The sequence below is a fragment of the Meleagris gallopavo genome, chromosome 3 (genome assembly GCF_000146605.3).
Source record: "Meleagris gallopavo isolate NT-WF06-2002-E0010 breed Aviagen turkey brand Nicholas breeding stock chromosome 3, Turkey_5.1, whole genome shotgun sequence".
Classification (NCBI taxonomy): Eukaryota; Metazoa; Chordata; class Aves; order Galliformes; family Phasianidae; genus Meleagris; species Meleagris gallopavo.
The window spans coordinates 26,580,015-26,603,946 of NC_015013.2; the positions used below are offsets into that span (position 1 = coordinate 26,580,015).

Genomic DNA, 23,932 nt, shown 5'->3' on the forward strand with positions numbered 1-23,932 from the left:
AGAGCTAGCTTCCAAAGAAGTCCATATTATAAAGTAAACCCAGGTACTTAGTTATCACTTTGACATCAAAGAAGTAATAACAGAACATATAATAAGGATTGCCAGTAATAGTTATTGTTCTTTATTGCCATTAAGCTCTAATGCTAATGTACTAAATCAATATGGCACATACACTCACAGAATCTTATTCTGATAAATTAAAATAATGCGTGAACTCCCTTGAATTATAAAAAACGAGTTGGCTTATGACCCAGGTGTGATTTCCTTCCTTTGTCAAATTGGCCCCTGCTGATTTCAAAATTTCTTTGAGGAATAGCTCTTAGGCTTTGGAGCAAAAAGCAATATATCTGAGCTTTTTCCAATAAGTTTACAACTAGTCTGCTATTTTTGTCAGGGTAGGAGAGTCGCATCATTTTAAAAATGATCTGTTTTTCAGATAGCATACAGAAATAGAGGCTGCCTAAATGCATTGAAGATTCTCATTGGTACATGCAACTGTCATGGATCCACATCTACCAGATGAACATGATTTGACTAGGACTTAGCAAACGTACTTTATTTCATTATTCTCTGTTCTCTTATTCTAAAGCAATACCAATTGTTTGTAAAACAAAACAGGCATGAATTCTTAGTGGTTAAAAAAAAGAATAAAATTAAACTTGTTTTTCTTGTCTGTTATAGTCTGTACTTGTGTCCTGATGATTGAGACCTTGTTGTAGCAACTTATATCACCTCAGGAAAAAATTCAAAGAGTCAGAACCTTAAATGAACTTTCTATAAATAATCTGCTGTGCATTTTCATAGTTATGGGATTTGGTGTTTATTTCCTATAAAAACCTGCATTCATATTTAGATCAGATTTACTCTAGCACTCATTTATGATAATGCCACAGAAATAATTTTCTAAAACTTGGTGTTATAGACAGATTACTAACAAAGCAATTCTAGCAAGCAACCAGAATATTCTGTCCTAGTGAAGACATTGTTTCTTTGGCTTCTACTCCATAAATGAACAATATAAATTTTTTCAGTAATAGAAAAGCTCCTGCAGGCTCCACAATGCTAGACCCACTATTCAGGTCACCTAATAAACACACTTGTCAGGACTAATTATTCCCTGCTAACATTTCTGTAAATAATGGAAAAATAAACCTCCCTGAAGTCAACATTGCCATTAGTCACTTTGTTCAGCAAAACCTCTCTGTGCAAATTTGGGTCAAATTAATGAAATGTAATTAATAATTTAACATAACTGAGTATGATGAGAAAAAAAAAAATACTTCTACTTCTTTCACATAAAACTTAACCTTTAAACTTTTCACCAGAACATGAAATTACTGCTTGGATTAACGATAGCCCATATACTGCTAATACTAGTTAGTTGCTAATATGATTCACCTTGCAGTTTCTGACTTTTGTTTTTCCCAATTAATCAATTCTGTTTCCATAGATAACATATGAGCATAATTTATGTGATTATCTGATCAACTCTTCTGTGCTTTGTTCTTTTGTGATTTTAAAAAATATTTTTGATAATAGTTGCTTTTCTTTATTCATTGATCCTGTTTAAAGTACTATTGTGCTAGAGACTACAACTGTGCTGCTGCAATTTGTTTATATGGCAATTCACTATGATATTGCAAAAAAAAAAAAATGGGTGAAGTTCATTTTGCAGTAGTATTCTTCTTACACCTTTGGAAAGCAGTGCCTCATATGTCTGTAAGACAGATGTGCAAGAACAAGACACTGATTTGTTACAAGAGCATAGGAGAACAGCACACTGAAATCGTAATGAAGGTTGGCTCTTTAATATACTGTTTTTCTTCTCTTTCTCTCACTTTTAATATGCTACTACTTGAGAGGCTTCACTTTACTTGGATTGCATATCCTGAGGCTTGAAGACATCTTGTTTTGAATCCCATTGTAGGAAAATGGTCTATATTCATTGAATATAGTTGATAATGTGAGAGTCTCATTCAAAATCCCTGCTAAATTAACAAGAATGTTATAATTTGTGATGATTCTGCAGCAGTGAGATTCTCTCCGTCTTGTCACCTGTCTCTGTGCAAACTGCCTGATTATAATCAGTCCTGAACTTCTTAGGTATTAATGAGGAGAATTTGTTTCAGAAGGCTAATGCTAATGATACAGAAAAGCTTACACAGAAAAAAATGTCATAAAATGAAATAGTAAAAACCAAGTAATTTTGTCCCTGATTGAGAGCCAGCTTCAGCATGTTCAGTTCTCCAATAACTACACCAGTGGATCTTTCCAGCTTACTTCTCTGCTGAAAAGTTACCCCAAAGGACTAAATTTGAAGCTGAGGCAGGTGAGAAGACATCAAATGAGATTCAACTAGCCCCTCCTCAACTGTCAGCACCTTTTGCCAATGTAGAATGATGATTTCTGTGCACATATGTATGCATTCTTCCAGAATGCAAGCTTTGATGTCTGTCTATGCCAAAGTTATTCAAACACTTTTTTTTTTAAGCAAACAAACAAAGAGAACATTTTCCCTTATTTTTTTCTTCCAACTTTGGAAAAATAAGGCTGTATAAATCCCTCAGTGTATCCAGCTGGGATATAATCCAATAGTTCTGGTGGAATTTAATTATAGTAACATCCTAATTGAAGGTAAATTAAACAAGACTAAAACCAAGAGCTGTCATACTAAATGAAAATCTAAATTACATAGGTAACAGACAGTTCTGTCTTAGAATTATGACTTAAGGAGTGTGACATTGTTTTCAGGTTAATCAATGAAAGCTTCACAAATATTTTGAAGCCTTCCTTGATCTATTAAAGGCCAAATTAAATCTAAACCTCTGAAAGACACTGAGGAGAGGAAAGTGAATCAATTCACTTTGGAGAGGGAAAAATGCGTGCAATGGGTGAGCGGGCTCTCTTGGAGCTTTGATGGTCTTATAGGTTGGGGTTTCCTCCAGTCCAGTGACCAATGCAGAGGTGTGCTTGCCTGGTATCTAATCACTCAGGCTTATTTTTATTACCTGATCACCTAGACATTACTTTTACGCCATGTTTACTACGATGTTAGCTTGTACTGGCAGTCAGCTGCCTGTACGATGAGTGACTTCCCTGCCCAAGCCAGGGTGAGTGAAAGGAAGTGTGGGACTCCACCCCCTGTGGAAATGTTTTCCTTCTTCTTTTCTATCTTGTCTCAGAACACCACAAATGTTACATCGTTTCATCATCAGAGACGCATCTATCATCATTTTGTCTTGTAAATGCTGTGACGTATCTTGCAAAACCCTCCATGCTGGCACAAAAGTAGCTCAGGCAGCTTTATTGACGCATGCTCTCCTCAAGATTACCACCCTAGGGTTTTTTCATCAGCCCCCACCAAGCACATACAGAAACAAAAAAAAACAACAAACCAAACCAAAACAAACAAACAAACAAAAATTCCACACCCACAAACAAAAAAAAAACAATCCAACTGAAGAGTTTTTTCCATTCTAATCCACTTATCATGTCAGTCTCTTACCACCTTTCTGGTTCCTCAGCTGTCAAGACAAGTCTCCACAAGAAAACTACCAGCCCTTCATCAATAGAGCTTGTCAGCTGCAGGCTCTGTAACTGCATTTTCCTGCTTTTTAGTAGCAAATCTTAATATCTCTAAGAAAATGACAGCACAGCTAACAGTCTGCACTTTTCATCCATCTATAAATGCACAGCTGGCATCCTTATGGGATTTTCTAAATGCATATTCAGGCTAGCGTTTTCAAATCCTCAGATATGGCCTGTGTTATTTCTTCTAGCAGGAGAAAAACAACAACAAAACTAGTGCAGACATAGAGGGCTCTTCTCTTAATCTTTTGGATTTACCTGAGGTTAACTTTGGGATTTGAACAGAAAAAGCTTTTCATTTTTATTCACTATTACCTTGCATGGGGTCCCAGAATCTATGTAGTGACTTGTAAAGAAAAAAGCTCACTTTGGGTCAAAAGCCTCACCCTAGGAAATATACAGCTGGGATCTGGTGAAAACACAGGTTCCACTTACCTGTTTAATATCATGTCCAACTGCAGTTTTCTCCAGGGAAAGTTACTTGTTGATAGACAGTTGTAGTGGCCCACAGCAACCCAAAAAATAAAAAAGAACCGATCTATCATTTGCTGCAGTTTTACTTGCTTTTGTTTACTCATTTAGACAGTGCTGTCAAATCTGTGCCCTTCTAGAGATACTTGCTTTTTTAACCCTTGTGAACATTAGCTGCTTCTGAATGGAACTCCCAAAGGCAGTACACATTGTAGAGCACCTTGTCAACTCACTTAGTATAGCAACGTAGTATGAGATAGCATGAAACTTCAGGATTTATCTTTAAATATTGCCTCTCTGAAGATTCATATAGAGAATTATTATTACTATTGCTATGGATATAATTGAGTTCTCTTCTGAAGATAATTTCTTATTTTCCTCCCTTTTAGTGGCTTGAATTTGTGAAGGTGGATGTTGGAGTAAGAAGTTTATAATTCACTGTTAGTATGCTGTAGTCTAAAATTTGCAGTGTTGACTCAGGAAGTGGTAAAGGAAGATTTATCCTTCTGCTTCTTCTACAAAAACATAATGTGAGCAATATGGTCATGAAATAATGTACAGAAAATTGTATATTTAAGGGAAAGCAGGATTTCTGTCACGTTTATGTCCTGTTTCATTGCCTTTCTAATTCAGAGTATTCTATTTTTTGTTACATCTTGGGAGATTATTGAGGCAAAGAAAGTTCCACAAAATTGATGATAATTTTGAATTAAATGATATATATTTCACCCTGCTGGGCTGGAATAGATCGCTTGTCTCTTTGCAGATAAAGAGCTGAGCATGGTTTCTTCAGGAAGACTGAATCCAGTTTCAGTTTTCCTAATAAGCACTCCAACAGCAAGCTTCTTAACTCGCAAAAGAGGAAGAGAAAACTCCTCACTGAGTATTTTTAAATGAAAGTCCAAATTTTAATTGCATTTTTTGAGGAATTTTGATTTTGTGGTGTTCACATGTTTAAAGAATTGTAGTAAGCTACTTAATGTAATGAGGCAAATGGTCATAGTGTTTGCTGATTGTGTTTGGGTAGGTGGCAGGACAATTTGACTGTGATGCCTCAATATAATTATTTAAGATAAAATAAGTAGACATGTATGTGACATTTCTATTTTACAGCTTCATTTCAAACTTAAGATTTCTGCACACATTTTACAGATCTGTAAAGCCATGGAAATCATGTGCAGGTGCTCTTTATGGCTTACTGTTTTGATATTTTGCCATCATCCAAAGCTTTTTATTGTGACACTCTAACCAATAAAATACTAAACTCATCTACAGTAGTAGTTATGACAACTTTATATGTTAAAGGTAATTAAAACACAGAGGTCTGATTATCTGCTTGTACTGTTAGTTCTTATTTATTTGCTTATGTATTTTGTATGTGATTCCTAAGATCATAAAATCAACTATTTACATTCAGTTACAGATTGAGTGATAACAGCAGAAATCTTAAAACTGCTTATGATGACAAAGTTTTCCCAGTTGTTAACAAAACCCTGATTAGACCTGGTGAAATATCAGAAAACTGTTTCAAAAAATAAACATGTTTCTGGAAACTGCAAAGTTCAATGACTGATGAATTCAACAAATGGAACACGACCACAGGGCTCATGTGTAGGGCTCTCTCCAAGAAAATGCCAGAGGTTTTAGTGAGCCATTTGCATAGCTAACTCGATTTGCTCCAGGAGTGTGTAGATACTTTATAAATGTGGATTTCTAAAAGTGCAGTCCTATGACAGCAAATTTCTCAGGGCAGCTGCTGCAAGCTAGGAAGTTAATGTAATTTATCACTAGCAGTTACCAGAGCATAAGCTCAGTGGATGCCTTTTAGATATTTGCAAATAGAAACACCTGTTTTCAAGTAGCCAGGTATCTCCAATTCCTCATTGAGATATGCATAATAAAAGCAAAATGCAAAACAAAATAATGATGGGTGTTCTAAGACTGTTTCCTCTGCATTACTTATATCTTTCATCAGTCTATGTTTTGAGATGAGATTTGTGCATTATAGGTGTGAAAAATGATAATGAATTGCATCATACAGCATGTGCTCTGTTTCTTAAAGGCCTTATTGTTCATTAGTTAATAATTCCATTGCAGTAATCCTTTTGGAGGATATGGTATAAAGTGGCTTTGCAAGTTTGTTTGGAAATTGAGTTTCCAAATTTAAGAGTTATCTCTTTTAGAAACACTCTTCCAGCAAACTTCACTGGGGTTTATTTTCCTCAGAGATTGTGCTGTTCTTGTTTTGCCTTTTTTTATTTCCAGTGTATTCAGCTCAGTTTTCCACAAACAGTTCCTGTTTTGCCTGTCTCTCTTCTAGGAGAGGAACAAACCATCAGTGAGGATTTAGTGTCCATAAGGAAGAAACAACCAGGGAAGAGCAGGCAGACAAAATGCTTGACAGCAGAGCAAGAAAAAAATGGCCAGGTCACAACTAAAAGCACTGGGGAGGTAGCCTATACACATTCCTGATTTTCTGTTGTATCTATTTTATAAGGTACCTGGATAAATTTGAATAAAGAGATGAGAAAGTGAGCAGCGTAAGCCTCAGTGCTGTGAGGCTTATCCCAACTGACAGAAGCCATCTCTGCATTTACAGACACAATTGCTACTTGTAAAATGACTTCAACTGAAGAATTGATTTTGTATGATAACAGTGACAGCCTCCGTCTTATTAAAAGCCTTTTTAGGCTACTCCCTTACAGCATTCTGCTTCTATGTTATTTAATCTTAGTCATGGTGAATAGGAGATTGTAATCCTGATAATTCAGCTAAGTGACTAGTAAAAGCTTCAATGCACATAACAAAAAAGTTCTGAGACACTGCAAGAGTAACTACGTTTTTACTTCAAAGGCTCATGAAGTTCGGACACTTTCTGAAAACCTAGATGGTAGGTAGTCACCATAAAGTCTTTATCATGCACCGCTTTATCCACTGTGAAGAAATTATCAACACATGTTAAATATGGAGATATATAACTGATTATAGTTCCCTTAATTAAAAGTTTATTGAAAGTGACATGAAATTATACCTGCCAATATGGAAATTACTAAGGAGATTATATTCTGTTTCCCTCTTTTGCAGGTTTCCCACTAGCACATTCAAGTATATTTGCCTTGTGCCCTGTTAAATAGTGCATGGTGCAGGCGATCGTACTGAACCAGCCTTTCTGCCTGAAGAAGTCATGACTCAGTGAGCAGGTAGACATGCTTTACAGCACACCAGTAACTCCACATTTCAAAGCACACAGGTGTGACACACAGATCTGTTGTGTGCCCAGTGCCCGTAAAAAATGACCACAAACAGAACACTGTAAGCATTTGCTCCTGTCTGGTGTGGCTTAGCTCCCCTATATAAGAGACATGAACAAGCCCTACCTGATGTTATGGCTGTCTTCACATAAGACTGGAAATAGACGACTTATTGCAGCATGCTGAATGGTATCACTCTGGCACTTCTGTAGATTACCACGCTAATGACAGTTTCTTATAATTGTATTTTTAAGACACCTGAATTTAACCTTTCCTCTAGCTAGTGAGTTCTAGAGAAATACATCTACAATCCAAAGGAGTGTTCGAGCCATTTTTTTTTTAAAGAAATGAAGGACTGGCTGTTGATTTTTGTTTTAACAAACTGCCTTGAAACTATTCATTTTCAGAATATTCATTGGTAACATATTTAAATTTCTTTCCCTCCAGCATGAACAAACTATTATTTACTCTCTGAAAGAAAATATCAGACTTGACAATTGTAAAATATGACATCTTTGAAATTGTTTGTGGCAATGGTGTTGTCCTTAAATCTGTCATATTAGGCACGTCCCCTTCACTGCAGCAGCATTTGCACAAATATCAGATGGGAACCTTCTCAGGGTGTATTATGTCTGCTTCTGCTGCTCAGGACAGAATCATAGTTCTGCTTTAATGGTTAGAGAAATCATCTGGTGCTGTGGATAGACATTTAGAATAACAGACTGTTTATTAAAGGAATGTAAAATTTCTACTGACATGAGAATTGAACTCTTCCTTTATATTCTTCTGAGTTTAGATAAAGAACTGTCAGTATGAATAAGATAAGAATTTTTATCTTATGGCATAACTGTTTATAAACGGATGGCTGAGGCTCATTTGCATGGATCTGATAAAACTTTTCTACCCGTATGAACCTCATTTCTTCATAAAAGAGGATGCACATAATCCCAATACTAATCATAGACTGGGATAAATGAGATCATGTATAGGATAATTTTCCAGTAATCTCAGTTGAGGTACTAAATGCATAGTGCATGAAGAATGCTATCATCTGTGATTGCATGAAGAGTCCAGAAAAACTCAAAAAGAGTTAACTTTGGCCCAGTGGTTGATGGGAGTTGAGCAGAAAAAAGGATAAAAAGGAAAAAAATACATATATATATATATTTATTAATAATTCAAAATATTTCTTCAACTGTTTCTTCAACTGTTAGAAACCTTGAACCATTTTTCTGAGTGCAAAAATTATTTCCTGCTCTTCACTGACTTAAAATGTGAGAAAGATGTTGGTAGCAGTACAATTATGAAGGGCCTTTTCTTTACATGTAATGCTGCTATAATGGGGGTGATGGAGCAAGGAATAATTTTACTAGGAATGAAAGAGTTTAAGAGACTTCCCTCCTTGCTTTCTTCTAAAATGAATGTGTGATCCTTGTGGAGTTCCCAATTTCTTTACTTCTTCACATTGCATCATACATAGAACTGTAACTTATCAGTCTGCTTCTTGCAGGATAAATATTGTGGTGTCTATCACTAATCAGAGCACTAAACTGGGATTTGGTGATTATTCTATGGAATTCTTGCTTTCACTTGAAAACCTCAGTGAGCATAACAGTGCTATCAGTGACCCTTTCCAGAACAAGTATTTTGTCTTTATTGCTCATAGCTGGTCTTTAACATTTTTTTGATGCTCAGACAGTAAAAGAGGCTGGAACTGCAGAGTGTAGCAAGCATAAAAAATGTAAAAAACAGAATTCTGTTTTTTAAAACCCTGTATATGTTTCCTATCAGTATTCATACATAATGATGAGGAAGAAGATGTTATGGACCCTTCTCTGTCATAAGGGTGTATGTGATTATAGCTGTGTTTCTGGCAATTTTAAAATTTCGTGTCTTTCGCTTTTAATTGCCATTAATGTGTCTGAAAATTGTATACATGACACAATAATGTGTGTCTCAGGGTTATGTTAAGTGTAGAAGATTTTTGTGTTCACAAAGAACTGACAGGTGGGTTGGCAAGGAAGTGATGAACACTCACTTAATCCAAGGCATGATCCTTGCAAGCTGCTGAAGCAAAGTTTTGTTTTTGTGAGCTGTGTGTTAATGTATTTTGTTCCTGATCATCTGCACATTTTGCTCTCTTTTAGCACTTGCATAACTATTCTATCTTCTCCATGTGAAAAGGTGACTACACCTTTCATGGTGGCATATTTTTAAAAACAAAAAAAAGGAGACATTTTTCCCTCTAGAACTTTCAACCTGTTACTGCTATCCTTCACTCTCTTTGTATTTGTATACAGTCTTCCTATGCACCCTACGCTTCAATATACTTTATCAGCTGTACAACAGACTACACTCAGTCTCTTCAGAACCGATTTTGTTTGCAAGATCAATGTTTGAGGTGGATTTGGAATACCTTTGGCCTGCTTTTCTAAGGAAATGAGGCATGTAGACTTACATCGTCCATCTGCCAGCTTTTCAACCTTCCACTTTTTTTCCTCTGGGGACATTTATGCCTTCTGGTCAGGTTCAACCAAGACCAAAGGCACTGAATCATAGAAGATCACAGAAAATTTATGGAGAATAGAGGAGAGAAACTAATTGCACTGCAACATCCTGACAAAGTGCAAAATGGTGAAACCAGACTCCATCTGACCTACTTAGCCTGCTGATTAGCAAGCATATACTACCTAGCTAATTAATATATGTATGTCTCCAAACTGACAACAGAACTTGCCTTTTCTTGTCTAGCTGGTTACTTCATGACTCAAGGAGGTGTTAGTAAAGAAGCAAGGGAAGCTTGGAAGGTGTTCAGACAGCTGGAATTGTCACAGATACCTGTAGAAGACACACACACAAAAAAAGAAAAAAATCAGTAGGATACCAAGGTTCAATTGTTTAGATGCTCATTGTTTCTTTTGGTCTAGTATGCTTTTCAGAAATTATTGAAAGAACATGGGGGTACAAATGTCCTTACTGTATCCGAGTGTAAAGGAGGAATGTTTCTGCCCATCTTCCAGAATGTACGAATCACAGCATTTAGCTGAATCTATATATAGTTCATCCCTTTGGTTGGTTGTTGTTTTATGTCTCTTGTTGGGGATTTCTGAAAGTTGAAGATCAAATAATATGAAAAGTAAGAGAAAAAACTGTTTTCATCCTAGGAAATGCTGTCTGAATAGAAAGGTATTTAGCTGTGTCAGTGAATAATTGAAAGAAATTTGAAGAGTATTCACTCACATAGAAGCAAAGAATATCTGCACCACTTTATAGGAAGAGCAGAGATATTAAAAAAAAAAAATCATTTCAAAATAAAAACATATGGATCTTCACTTTTTTGGAGGTGAAGATATCATAGTCACCATTTTCACCCATTTGGCCTATCTGAGCAATGATATTCCAGTCTTTTTCACAGTTATTTTTTCCTAATATAGAGATTGGTTTCTTTGATCTCTTTCTTCCTGAGCTAGAACTTAAGAAATTAATGAGAACTTCTCCAAAAGTAATGCCACCTATTTTATTAAGTTGGCACATGACATCAGAGGCAGATTTTGGTGGTGTGTAATAGAGTTTGAACCTTCCCACCAACATTCAATTATATTTTGTTGCAGTGTGACAGAAAGGGGCAGTATGACAAAATGGCATCTGACATGGACGTATGTAGGAATCAAAGGTGTGTTGTTGAATTCCTCCATGTGGAAAAAACTGAAATCGATACTTGCTGAATGTTTTTGGAGATGAAACAATGGATATGAGCACAGTGAGGCAGTGGATGGTGCATTTCAGCAGTGGTGATAGTAACAGTTGGTCACCTCCGCTGATGCAGATTTTTATGAGTGCAGCATGCAGGCTTTTGCTCATCACTGGCAAAAATGCATAGCCAGTGGTGGTGGCTGTGTTGAAAAATAGTGCTTTGTAATGGAGAATTTCCTCTATCAAATAATGTGTCGTTCTCTTTGTACTGGTTGTAGTTTCCAGGGAAATAAATAAGAGGCATTACTTTCTGAGCAAGAATATAATATCATGTTTAGGCACTACATGATTCTTGTTGATTTCTACTCTAGCAAAATCCAAAGCTAAAGCCAAAGAGCCTCCACATTCCACTTGCAAAGATCTTCATATTTCTACATACGCTTTGGCTCCACATCAATCTGCATAAGATACTTCCTTTTTTTTTTCCTACAAAAAGAAATCCACAATCTAAGTTTCTTCTGTATTACAGAGCAGCTAAACACCAAGAAATTAGGATAATTCTGTGTGCTGACTGAGAAGATAATGAAGATTTTCTTCCATGACTGAAAATCCATTATAAAACTACAATAAAGATTAAAAAAAACAACAGGTAAGCAAATATACTCCAGATAGCTTCCTCAGATAAGTCCTACTAGCTGTAATCTAAATACATATTTGGAAAACATTTTTTTACCTTCATATTTTTAAAGATATACATGTGTGTTTGTAAATACAATCATTTATTTAAAATGCTTGGAACTAGATGACACTTATATTCCACAAGTTACATTTTCCGCATATGTGAATGTCAAGAAATAGATTAAAGTGTCTTGTGTTATAATACATTTCAGGATGCAGGATCTGATAATAGCTGTCAAACCAGTCAAAGGTATAGCGTGCTCTTCAGTTTCAAGGTTGTTAACAAAATGTCTGCTCCATTTGTGAGCTAGGAAATCATATCCTCTAACCTTCAAATAATACTTAAAAAACCCTGTGACTACCTTAGCTGTGATCCTGTTGCATTTCAGAAACTGAAAAGCTATACCGTGCGTGTGTATGTTTCCTTCAGGAATGAAAGATTTCCAAAGTAGACCCAGGATGCAAGAAAAAGTCAGTTAGCTATGTATTAGATATTATTATTATTATTATTTAGATTATTATGAAGAATAAAACACATCACATCATTATGGCACACTGTGAATATGACCACAGAGTTCAAACAAAGAACATTTCAAAAAATGCTCTGAAACCTTGCTTTATAAAAAAAATTCTCCATGTGGAAATTATAGCTATATTTTTTCATTGAAAGCTGATTCATTTCAAAACCAAATGAAGTTCCTATGATCTAGGGTGCAGTTTGCAGTCCAAATTTATGGAGAAAAGTATTTGAGTGGCATGTGTATTTACTTGGCATACCGAAGAAGTAAGCTGGGGTCTCTGGTATATGCTTCGGATAAAGGGCGGATGTAAATGTGATCCTTTTGCATATTAAATGAGTATCATTGTTGAAATTTTTATTATTAAGAATTTAGATACCTTAGGATTTAAGTATTAATCTTTGGAAAAGGCTTCAGGTGTGTTGTACCACATTCTTATTGCATTTAACTGTAAGTAGCTCTTAGATTCATATTTTTATCAGTGTTGCTGGAATAAGTTATTGTTTTAATTTGCCTATGTATTGTTTAAAACTACCAAATTCTGTCATATGACCAATGGGTCAGTGCTAATGTTAGATAGGAGAGGTTATTACTCTCTTAAATAATATGAAGTCTCTTATTGAGAATACCAGTATTTAAATGCTTATAAATGCATGTGAAGAATATTTACTAATAGTATTACAGCTTCTTTAAATAATGCAAGAAAGAAAGCAACATGATGTAAGCACAAACAGTTAATTCAAGAGATCTTTTAACTAAAGATGCATAACATCTGGTAAAAAAAAAAAAGAAAAAAAAGAATTTTAACTAGTAACCTTTATAGAAATCTATGATCACAGACTGTGCAGGAGTTGGAATTAAAAAAAAAAAGGGAATCCAAATTAACATGGGAATTTTAATTAAGGAAAAAAAAGAAAGAATAGAATGCAGCAGAGGCGTGCTATGGTTGTTGCAATGCATTGAGAAACAGGGCAGTAAACAGGCAGAAAACAGGCATGGGTCGTGACCACTAAAATCCAGGCTGTGTCCTTAATCCTAAAATCAGTGTCCTAATTTTTTAATCTCTTTATAGTAGGAACTGGATTTTAATTTTGCAACTGTAAATGTTGGTCATGGAACTCTGATTTGGCTCCAGTCTTAAATCTCTCACAAAGTCACTGATTTTAGCAGAGATTTATACTTACAAAACTCTTCACTCTCCTAGTATTTTCTTAGATGGCCCAAAAATGTCCTGACTTCAAAATTTACTTGAGCATCAACTGCTAGACATGTCTGAAACAGTCCATGACACTGGACTAGATAGAATCATTTTTAAATCCCCATTTTTCTTACTGTTTTGACTGTTTTTTGTTACAGTATTTTCTAATAATTCCTGAATATATACAGTACCTCACAAACAAGTCTTGTGAAAACTGATTAAAAACTGAATTTGTCCAATGGGAGTTTTCTTCCAAGGCTGTCATGATTTTAGTCATGGCTGTGAGTTCTTGCAGTGATCAGATGTGCTAAGCGTTGTTTATCTGATGAGACTCAAGGATCCACATGAGGATACTACATTTCTGTAAGTAAAGGAACAACACAGATTCAGCTCAACTGAACTTGTGAAGATGAGTTTCTAATTACTCTACTTAATAATGCAAAAAGAGAAAAGGCAATGAATTCATAAGAATTTATTTGGATGCAAACCATCTGAGCAATACTTTATGTATTCCCTGCTAATGGATAGTAAAAGCATTTAGGCAAGCTAATTCACTCCTGGGATGTGCTCTCATCAAGAGTCAACAGTGTAATACTCAGCCACTAGTGTGGTTAGCTGTACATAAGAGCTGCAGAGCAGTACCGTAGCAGCACAGACTGCTGTAAGTTCTTGACTTCATGCCTGTATATTGAAGGCTGGTGCTCATCAGCTGTTCAAACCATCTCAGCACAACTAACTAGCTTTTACCACGCCTTAGTGAAAAATGACAATTTAGGACAGTGCAACAGAAGTGGGAAACATAAACAAATCCGGCTGACAATTCACAAGATTTCGGGATGCATTGCTGTTTGTGCCACTTTTGCTAATGCATCCACAGCACAGCACACTGACTGCATTAAACTGTGCATCAGTCCAAACCTTGTGCCTAAAAATTTTATTTTTATCATCAGAGACTGGAAAGGGGCTAATCTTCTTTAGCTTCATCTAGAAATATTATCAGAGGACACAGACTAGTATTATGGGACTGTCATGACAGAAGTCACTTCTCGGTGTTATAAACTGGCTTGGGAAAAAATATCCTCAACTGACCTAGGCATCTTCTGCAGCTGGGCTCAGGCCAGGATTCTCTGCAAGTGAACATCTCCAGAAATAACATCAGTTAGGCTCTAGGAACTAACTGGAATTGTTACACATTGCCAAGTATCTTCTAAGGTTGGAGTTATGGGAGCCCACTGTGACTGATCCCTCCTGCAGGCATCGCAAAGAGCACGTCACATCCTGATCTAATCTGACAGCTGAGGTATGTCTGTCCCCATTTCCAGCAACCTCTTCCCTCCAAACTTACATTTTCACACAAAATGGTCATGCTTTCATGATTCTCATGCCAAAGTTTTTCTACAGAGACATAAAGTTACTACGTTTCTACTTTATCCATCAAATTTTGGAGTACTTCATGATTATTGCTCATAAACATCTGCTCTTTTGCCACTGCATAGATTAGATAAAGCTGTTTGTATCCCTGCTCTATCCCTGACAAGTGCTATTGGATACAGGAGTCAGATCTGTGTCTCAGGCTGCCCAGTTCCCTGGAGATGAGAGCAGCTCTCTTCCCAGTTCCACCTGCAAGAATCTCCTGAAACGGCCTGCTGCCTCCACTGTCCCAAAGGAGAAGCTGTACCAGGCATGTGATTGCAGTCTGCTACTGCAAATTACTTTTCTCACCCTTGTTTGTGAAGAACAGAATGAACACATCAGAATTTTACTTGTGTCCATATTTTTCCCCCTTGGCTGGAGAGAAATCTAATTGTGGCAGAAGCCCCGGGTGCTGTCACATTGCTTGTATATTGCCTCTCATTCTGTCCATCAAAGTTGTCCTCATAAATAAGAAGTTAGCAGCCCATTACATTCTTCAATTTTTTTGTTGTTGTTGTTTGGGTTGTGTTTAAATTTTGTGGCTGAATACCAGCATTTAGACCAAGAAAAGCAAGGTAATAATTTTGATTTCATGTAAAGGCTACCACATTGAAAATAAACTTCACAACGAGATTTTGATTTATGCCACTGTCAATGCAATCTCTTCCAACAAATATTTCTTTTTTAGCAAATATTTAGTGATTAAAAATGCCCTGCAACCAGACAGCTAAATCCATTCATGAAGTGTCTTTGTGTGTTTGTGAGACAGAACTGTCAAGTGAATAATTAGTTCCTAGAATGTTTCAGGCTATATTGTTTTCTTAACAAATATGTTTGTCCTCTTGCTTTTGACTGGTAGATTTTATTAGTTTCTGACATGTGCTTTTCTCCCTTGATGGCTTCCCTGCTTGAAAAAAGGACACAATTATTCTGTGTTTGCTAGAAGTTTTAAAGGATGATCATTGTTTTATATGTAATGCCTTACTGTAAGTGCTGGAGATAACGCTGTCTTTGTTCATTAACTTCATGACTCAACTTTTGTCCTCAAAATACTCGTCTTGCCAAGATCTCCCTTGCTTAATGAGAAAGCACAAGCAACAAAACTACTAAATGAATTCAAGGACATTTCTGGAGAACTGCTCGCCTTCTGAAACGAACATAAGGCCAGAAGGAAAAGACAAATCTTATTGCCAGCATAAATGGAAAAGAAAACATGGAAATGGTAAAAAGCTGTCAGCCATGGAGGGAGCTGTGTCCTCTGGGGAAGTATGTAGATACAGCACAAGAAGATAGCTTTTAGAGACATGAAGCAGTTATGTAACATGATGAAATGCAGAGAGGCAGAGCTCTAGGGCACAATCATTCTCTGCTAGCACGATGCTCAGTCATGCAAAAAACATTTCCAAACAGCAAGTTAACTCAACAGGAATAGAAATTGCAGCTGCAATGAAAAAATGCCGTATTCAGCATTAAGGTTGCTCTGACTGGAAACTGTGTGTGAGGAGTTCTACTATTCAGTTCCATGTCCCTCACTCAAGCAGATGCAGGAAATTACAGGAGAGATTTCTTCCTTTGAAACTGTATATTTTTGTATTTATTTCCTAATGGAATAAGGTCTATTGTGCTATTGCCGCCTGGATGTCCATTCACCTGCCCACCTGTTTCATTATTTTCCCCTCTGTTTCCACAGACATTGAGACTTATTTCAGAGAAAGAGTCTTACGTGCTGTGTAAATTCATGGGTCAAGCAGAGGAGACCTACTGTTCTGCTGAAGAGAAGGCAGGTAGAATTCAGTGGTAATACTGGTGCTAAATGTAAGCTAAAAAAAAAGAAAAGGAAATCACGATGTCCATTTTTCTAAGATAACAATATATTTTCTTTTCTTGGGAGATGTCTTGCAAATGCATCAGTCTTGTCCAATTCTTGAGAGGAGACTGAAAGTCAGTGGTTGCAAATTCAGAAGAAACGGGTTCACTAGCTCTGTTGTTTGGCATGAGATTTTGAGATTTTTTTATATAAAAGAAAATATTTTATTCATAATGTCCCTGCACACTATGGACTACTATGGACTATGTTGGTGAATGGCCAGGATGCTGGGTACAATTGCAAGCGGGGAAAAATTAGAGAAGTTCTTCTTCACTGAGGTAATCACATCGTGGTATATAGAGCCATATGCTCCTTTTTGAAGTATTTGTTTAATTAATGCTCCCAAGACCAAAAGAAAATCTGCAAGTATATGGACAAATGGGACAGAGTGGAGAGGCAATGTTGAACTGCAGTTTCTCATTCACAGTATTTCCAATCATAGGTAAGTATCAGTCTCTCAGCAGCAACTTTTAGGCATCAAAGCAAGTCCTTTCAGAAATGGATTCTCTTTTTCTAACTCAACTTACCATCTTTCTTGTTTTCACATGTCTAACACGGTGTCTGTTCTAGCTGAATACCTTGAATTTGCTCAGCTTTCTAACACAGCTTTATTTATCATGTTTTTTGATTCCATGAACACTTTGAGGAATGTTTTATGTTTCATTTATTTTTTATGTTTTCTTCTCTCATGTCCAATCTCATCTGTCCAAAAATCATTTCACAGTTGTTGTCGTTTTATTAATATTTAATTGATTAAATAATATAAAAACATTTTAATCATTTGTGAACGATTCAGTTATTAAACATGAAAGATATGTATTTGCTTAGTACTTAATTTTTTTTTAACATATGAAAATATTGAACATCTGTTAAGAATGAGAGAATAAGCTAAATAAAAAGGTAAACTTCTCTTTGCCAGATAGGGGCTAATTTCCATTCCTTACCGCTTCATCAATTTATTCCATCTTTATCTAACCACAACACTATCGTAAAGATGAAAATCCCAATCCATCAACCCTGAAATGTTTTCAAAGTTTGATGCTTGCAGAAAGCAACACGTAGCTTTCAGAAATCATTAGAAAAGAGATGCACTAGATAATAAATAAGGAAAGTAATTGCGCCCATTGTTTATGTCAGTAAAAAATGAGAACGCATTTAGAAAAACAAAAAGAGCAAAAAATTCTAGTTGGATTATAAAATAGTTACACAGGCCTACCTCACCTTCAGAAATAACTGACAGTTAAGAAACCAGCTTACAATAAAATCTATTGGACAGTCTAAGCACCTAATAAAATGCTCTTACATATGGTGACTTGAAATGCTTTGTTTTCATTACTGCTTTATCAGTTTACTTGCATTACAGCATTTCCCAAACTGAATCTGATTTTCTGTACCCCAATAACACGCATAATGAGGAAATTGGCCGATTAAATGTATAAAAACCTTTGTTGAATGAATATCTTGTTATATATCCTTCCTTCAAATTACTCACTTTTGAAATGCTCTAGTGGCTTTTAGTAGCATGTTCTGGTTCATAAGGGTGCTTAATCACTTAAATAATATGTGTGATGATGCAGTGGCTGATGAAAGATATGATCTTAAAGAGTTATTCTGAAAATGAATGCAGAAAGTTAGATGATTTACTGTAGCTAGCAGAAGTCTAAAGTCTCAAGGGAGGGCAAAAAACATTGTAGGTTAGTGAAAGGTGAAACTACCCTTTATTGAAAATAATTTATTGAAAATAAGAAATTACCTGAAGCCAACAGGTCATTTCTAATGAACGTTTCTAATAAACTCATACGTCCAAACTGATTTGAGGGGTATCATCTTGTAATTTTTTTAGCTGAAGTTGTTCATGCGTTTAGTAATGCAGACTACATAACATTTGTACAATGGAGATGCTCCTTAATATACTATTTACTTTGTTAATGACATCAAACCCAACTTTTCTTAGGAAAAGTTTTCCAGTGTTATTTTGCCATTGCTGAAATACATAGTACCAAAATGATGACTTTCTAAAAGTTGTTTTCAGATTTTACTGAATCTCATTAAACATAAATATGACTTCACTGCAAACAAATTTTATAGTTCTGGATAACCTTTGTAGCTCCAGGAGTCTCAGACCAAACTGGTTGCAAATGAGTGCTGGAATGATCTCCCTCTCATTTGGAAAGCAGCCAAATTGTTTCGCATTTTTAGCACAAACAGCCAATATTAAGTGATAAAATACATTCTAGGCTATTCTGAACAAGGAAATAAATGTATAAAAGCATTTCCTTTTTGGCACTTTGCATTTTGTTTTTTTCCCTGCCATCCAAAGTTGTGACACTCTTGACTCTAACTTAACATGAATTTTGGCACTGGCTCAAATGGAGACCAACTATCTGGAATGAAAGAAGGAACTTCTCACTGTCTGCACATGCAAAAATAGTGGTTTTTTTTTCATTTAATCAGGTCTCAAGATTTATATACAAGTTCTGAAAAAGAATAAAATTAAAGAGAATAGATAATATTCCAAGTAAATGTAGTAATAATTAGTTCTGAGAAGGCCACAGTTACCATGGTAATATTAAAATTTCCTGGCACTGAACATGATATGTTATCATTAATTTTAGATATACTGGTACAAGTCCATTATGATAGCACTGTGGCATAATGTGCATTCTTGGACAAAGGTATGCAATTAACTTTAACTGAGGGCACAGAGATACGTGATGGAGATCTGGTAATTGTACTAAAGTCTGACCAGCAGGAAGCAAGATGCCACCTCTAGTGCTGCCAGGTTTAGTTCTGTATGTTCTCTTTTCATTCATGAAACACAAAGAGTGACCTGCATCTGCAGTCTGACAGATTGCAGGAAAAATCAGAAATTCAGAAGGTTCTTCAGCAATGCTAGAATCATTTATTGCCAAGCGTTATCAGGCTGAAAATATTCTCCCCACGTATAGATAGCTCTGCTTCAATGTAAATCCAGTATTAATTCAACAGAAGACAACGTTTCCTGTACAAACCTAAACATCCTTTATAGTTTCCTGTAGCAGGAAACTAAATCAGTGAAATCCACTTTTATAGATGTCTCCTCACATAACAGGCTTCATTCAGTACAGTAGATTTATGTACCAGTCAGGCTTCCATTTTTATTATTGAGGTAGGAAGAATATAGGAAATCACAATATAAATATAGACACACTGAGGACATTAAATCTTATCTGAGATTATCTACTTCACAGAGAAACCTTACGTAGCTAGAGAGAAAGTGAAGTGACAGAAAGAGAGCAAGGGAAAATGACTGCTGTGAGATACAGAGCATGTCCAACCGTCTTGGCACAAGGCTGCAGCCAGGAATGCACAGGCTCTTCCTGAGCAAATCCATTTGCTGCATAGATGCGTTACAGAATGAAGTTTGTATAACTTTGTGGACTGAGCCTGTTTAGGCAACCTGTCTTTAGAAGAATGCATGACACAGCAAGTATCAAAATAAAATGGATTTCTAATTGCCAGTAAACTTACTTAAAGTTTAATAAGCCCACAAAACTTGGTGCATTTGGGCTGCTTAATGGTTTAAGCTTGAGGTTGGCAGTTTCTCAGTGTTGATGGCTGCAGCTGTGTGGTGATTTGCCAAGCATAAACACTGTGCAAAGAATTCTTTGAAAGGTCACTGAACAGTCGCTTTGTTTCATTTCTGTATATTTAGATTATTGATATCCACATGCCATTTTTTTTTCTAAACCCCCAAAAATGCAGAGATTAATGTACATATTAATAAGGAGAAAACATGTTCCACCTGAATTTCTTTATCATTTGTGTCTCTACAGTGGAGTTTTATTAACCCTGATTAATACCACACTAGTTCATCAATTTCTGTTATTCTTGCACCTGATAGGAGTGGAAATTCAATCACTACATATCATCTCATCATAATATTGTAGCTAATTCAGTCTAGAGACAAGTGCATGAACTTAACCTATTATGTTTTTTTCCCTGCAGATATTTAACATTAATAGAGATTTTATCCAGCCTAAGCAGCTGTTGATTTATCTGAGCTGCTTAACCTTCCTGTGCTGATGAGTTCATGGAAAACCTTAGAAGAGTATGTTTACTTATGATACTTTCTGGATACATTGCCAGCTAAATCTCAGTCCCATCAAAACAAATGTGAGTTTTGCTACTGGCTTCAGGGTTTTACTTAACCGAAAGAAAGCATCTTGAAGAGGCTAGAACCTTTGGACCTGACGTACAATGCGCGTTGAGAAATAATTAAAAAAAAAACAACAACTTTTGCTGGCCAAAAAAAACAAATAGTTTTGGATTTGGATCTCTACTAACATGTGTCTGCAAATGAGCAGTTCTTTTATTAGCTGAAACACATCTGTCTTTACTAACGATAGCAAGAGCTGAGATCAAGTCAAAAGCAATGCTTATGGGAATTAAGCAAGGCAAACTTCTGGAAGTACAAAAAGAGTAGGAAAACGATGCATCTGAACTGAAATCTTAGAGACTGTGGGAAAAAGAAAAGCAGCTAAAAGAGAAGACTGACCTTTTCACTGTTTCCAGGAAATTTTTGTTGAGAATCAACATCCTCCAACCATATCTTTAGGTTTACTGGGGAATGGAGACAAGCTCCCAGCATCTGCTACAAATACTGCCCAATACAACAATTTGAACACAACTCATCGATTAGTCCATTCATACCATATTTTTATCAATTGCTTCATTGCATGTGTTAGATGAAAGCTCCAGTTAACCTTCAGGACAAAACTGTATAAAACTGAGCTTATAAAAATCCAAAAGTTGGACTGAGGTGTAATTGTTTGTTGCCACCATATGACCTATCCAGCCAAAACTGGCATCCTCTCAGAGGATGTACTGGTGGAATAGGCTAAGGAGCTAGTCAAACAGTCTTTAGGTGAAAGTTGGTGATTTTGTTGCTGAAATTGTCACTGTTTTGGCTCATATTATTCTGCAGAGTAATTAAGGTGTGTCATTAATGATTGACACACAGTGGCACTTGCTGTCAGGACCAGTAAAATTACCAATTATGAATAATTTATGTGAAGTATTCTAGCAATTTACATCCAAAATTGTAGCTGTGTGAAGACCGGTATTTTACAGAGATACAAAGGAAAAGAAAATGTTTCAAATAATTTGTTTGTTCTTCTTCTCCAGTCAAAAAACTCAGTGTGTATCTATAACATGATAAAAGATCTGGGTTTCTCAGTATGATAATAGAAATCTGCCTTTCAGAATCATCTTTTCTAAAACATGTTTTAAGATAACAAAAGGTTACAAGAGGCTAAGACTTTTTCATGGTAAGCTTTCTTCTTCATAGTTTCAGTCCAGCATAGTCAAGAGCAGGTATTAATAAAAGTGAGCTAACACCATTACTCTCTTTGAATTATTGGCAAGATTACAGTGTGCTGGCTGCAGGTGACTAAGCACACCCTTTCACACTTTACATCCTCATGTGGTTAATACTGTCCATACATCTGCATATACTTATATGAAAATATCATTCAAATTGCACTGTACGTGTGTATGGAGTGCAGGTTTGTACACTTATATGTGTACAGGTGTGTATATACAAATATATTTGTAAACTCTACTGTAAATGTCATACTGACTTAGAATACATATATGACAATTGCATTTTTTCCCTAGGATTTAAATGATAAATAAATAGAAACTTGATATTTTGTCTTCAGTCTTTATTGGAGGTCACAGTTGACAGATAGGAAAACTGCACCTTAAAAGCCCACAGTATTTACTAGGTACTCTAGAAATATACATGCTTCCAATGAGCAAATAGTCTGCTGATCTTATATAGCTCACGAATTTGTGTATGTGAAGTATAGACATTTTCTGGTATTCTTTGACAGTATTTTTTCATCTTTTGACATGCTACTTTATATTCTATTTTCTTTCTAAATCTTGCATAGATTGTTCAGAGATGCCACTCAAATAAATGTTGGTGATATGGCAGTAGGTGCTGAAATGAAGTAGGTGCATGTGACAGAGTTTGAGAAAGATAAAGGGTACATGAAATGCAGTTTACTGTGTAATGGAAAGGACAGAAGAAAGAGAAAGGTGGGCACGATAGTACCCTCAGGTCCTCTACTCATGCATCGTTGCTATGTGAATTAAGTGAAATGGGATTCTGCATTTCTCTATTCAGACAATTTTTCCTGGAATCTACAAAAAAAATTAATCATTATTTGGTTTAGATTACCTGATATTCATCAGAGAACACCATTGGCAGATTCGGTATTTTGGTTGCAAGAAGGCTTCAAACTTACAATACTAGAAACTCTGATACTGTCCGTGCCATGACCTAAACAAAACACTTTATCTACAGAATTGTATGTTTTTTAAATATTCCAAATGCCAAGTGTGTGCTCTTTGAAAGTCTTCTTCCATCGCTATTGATTTATTCAGTAACATGCTGAGAGAATAGCTGGGCGCATCTTTGAATAAGATTGCATTTTAACAACTTTTAATGTCATGTTGTTTATTCATATATTGCTTAAAATTCAAGATTTTTTTCTTTTCATTCTTATGTATTTTAAAATACTGCTGAAAATGCACAGAATACTGTGTGAAACCACTAAATGAAACTATTATTTTCTTTTGTTCTATGCTAATGGATTCATTAATGGCTGTTCAGTTATTATCAGGGGCATCCTTCAGTTGTTGTATTAGAAAGATCTTTATCTAGTTTTAATGTGAATGTGTTCATTAAATATCTGAAAAAGAGTGGATGATCTTTCCTGCAGAAGAATAACCCCCAAGCCCTTGAAATACACTACAAAATGTTCTGGTAATTTCCTTGACTCTGATGTGTATTTGTTTATGCTCCTCAGTTTGGGGTTTTTTTTGAGAGAGAGATTTTCCAGAAGATCACAATGAATTGTATAAACATGCCAACAGTAAACAAGGAATGATAATATCACTTCTGTATTTGGAGTAAGCAGTGTAAACAATAACACTGTTTTTTTACAGTTCTATGCTTTGTCAAATAATCTTTTCTGAGGCACAGAAAAAAACAGGCTCTTATAGCTTTACTTACATTGCCTTTAATTAGTGATGAAATTGCTTAATTTGTAGATGGCGTTATTGCTGTTGCTTAAAGATTTTAACACTTAATAATGACAGTTTAAAGAGATAACACATTTCATCGAAAAAAACTAGAAATATTTTGAAATTCCATCATTAATTAATGATGCCTGACATCACATCTATTTTTGAGTGTATTACAAGT

The 23,932-nt window shown here is 35.7% G+C and overlaps 1 long non-coding RNA gene across 2 annotated transcripts in view; it reads left to right on the forward strand.

Annotated features, from left to right (window-relative positions):
• LOC116216445 overlaps positions 1-23,656 on the forward strand; it is a 44,828-nt gene extending 21,172 nt beyond the window's left edge. The window contains exons 8-12 of one of the 2 annotated variants that reach the window (XR_004159187.1): positions 6,380-6,510; positions 7,144-7,259; positions 11,533-11,652; positions 16,501-17,119; positions 20,665-23,656. This is a non-coding gene — a long non-coding RNA (uncharacterized LOC116216445). The other variant, XR_004159188.1, reaches the window with a different exon arrangement.
• Positions 23,657-23,932: the final 276 nt, after the last annotated feature.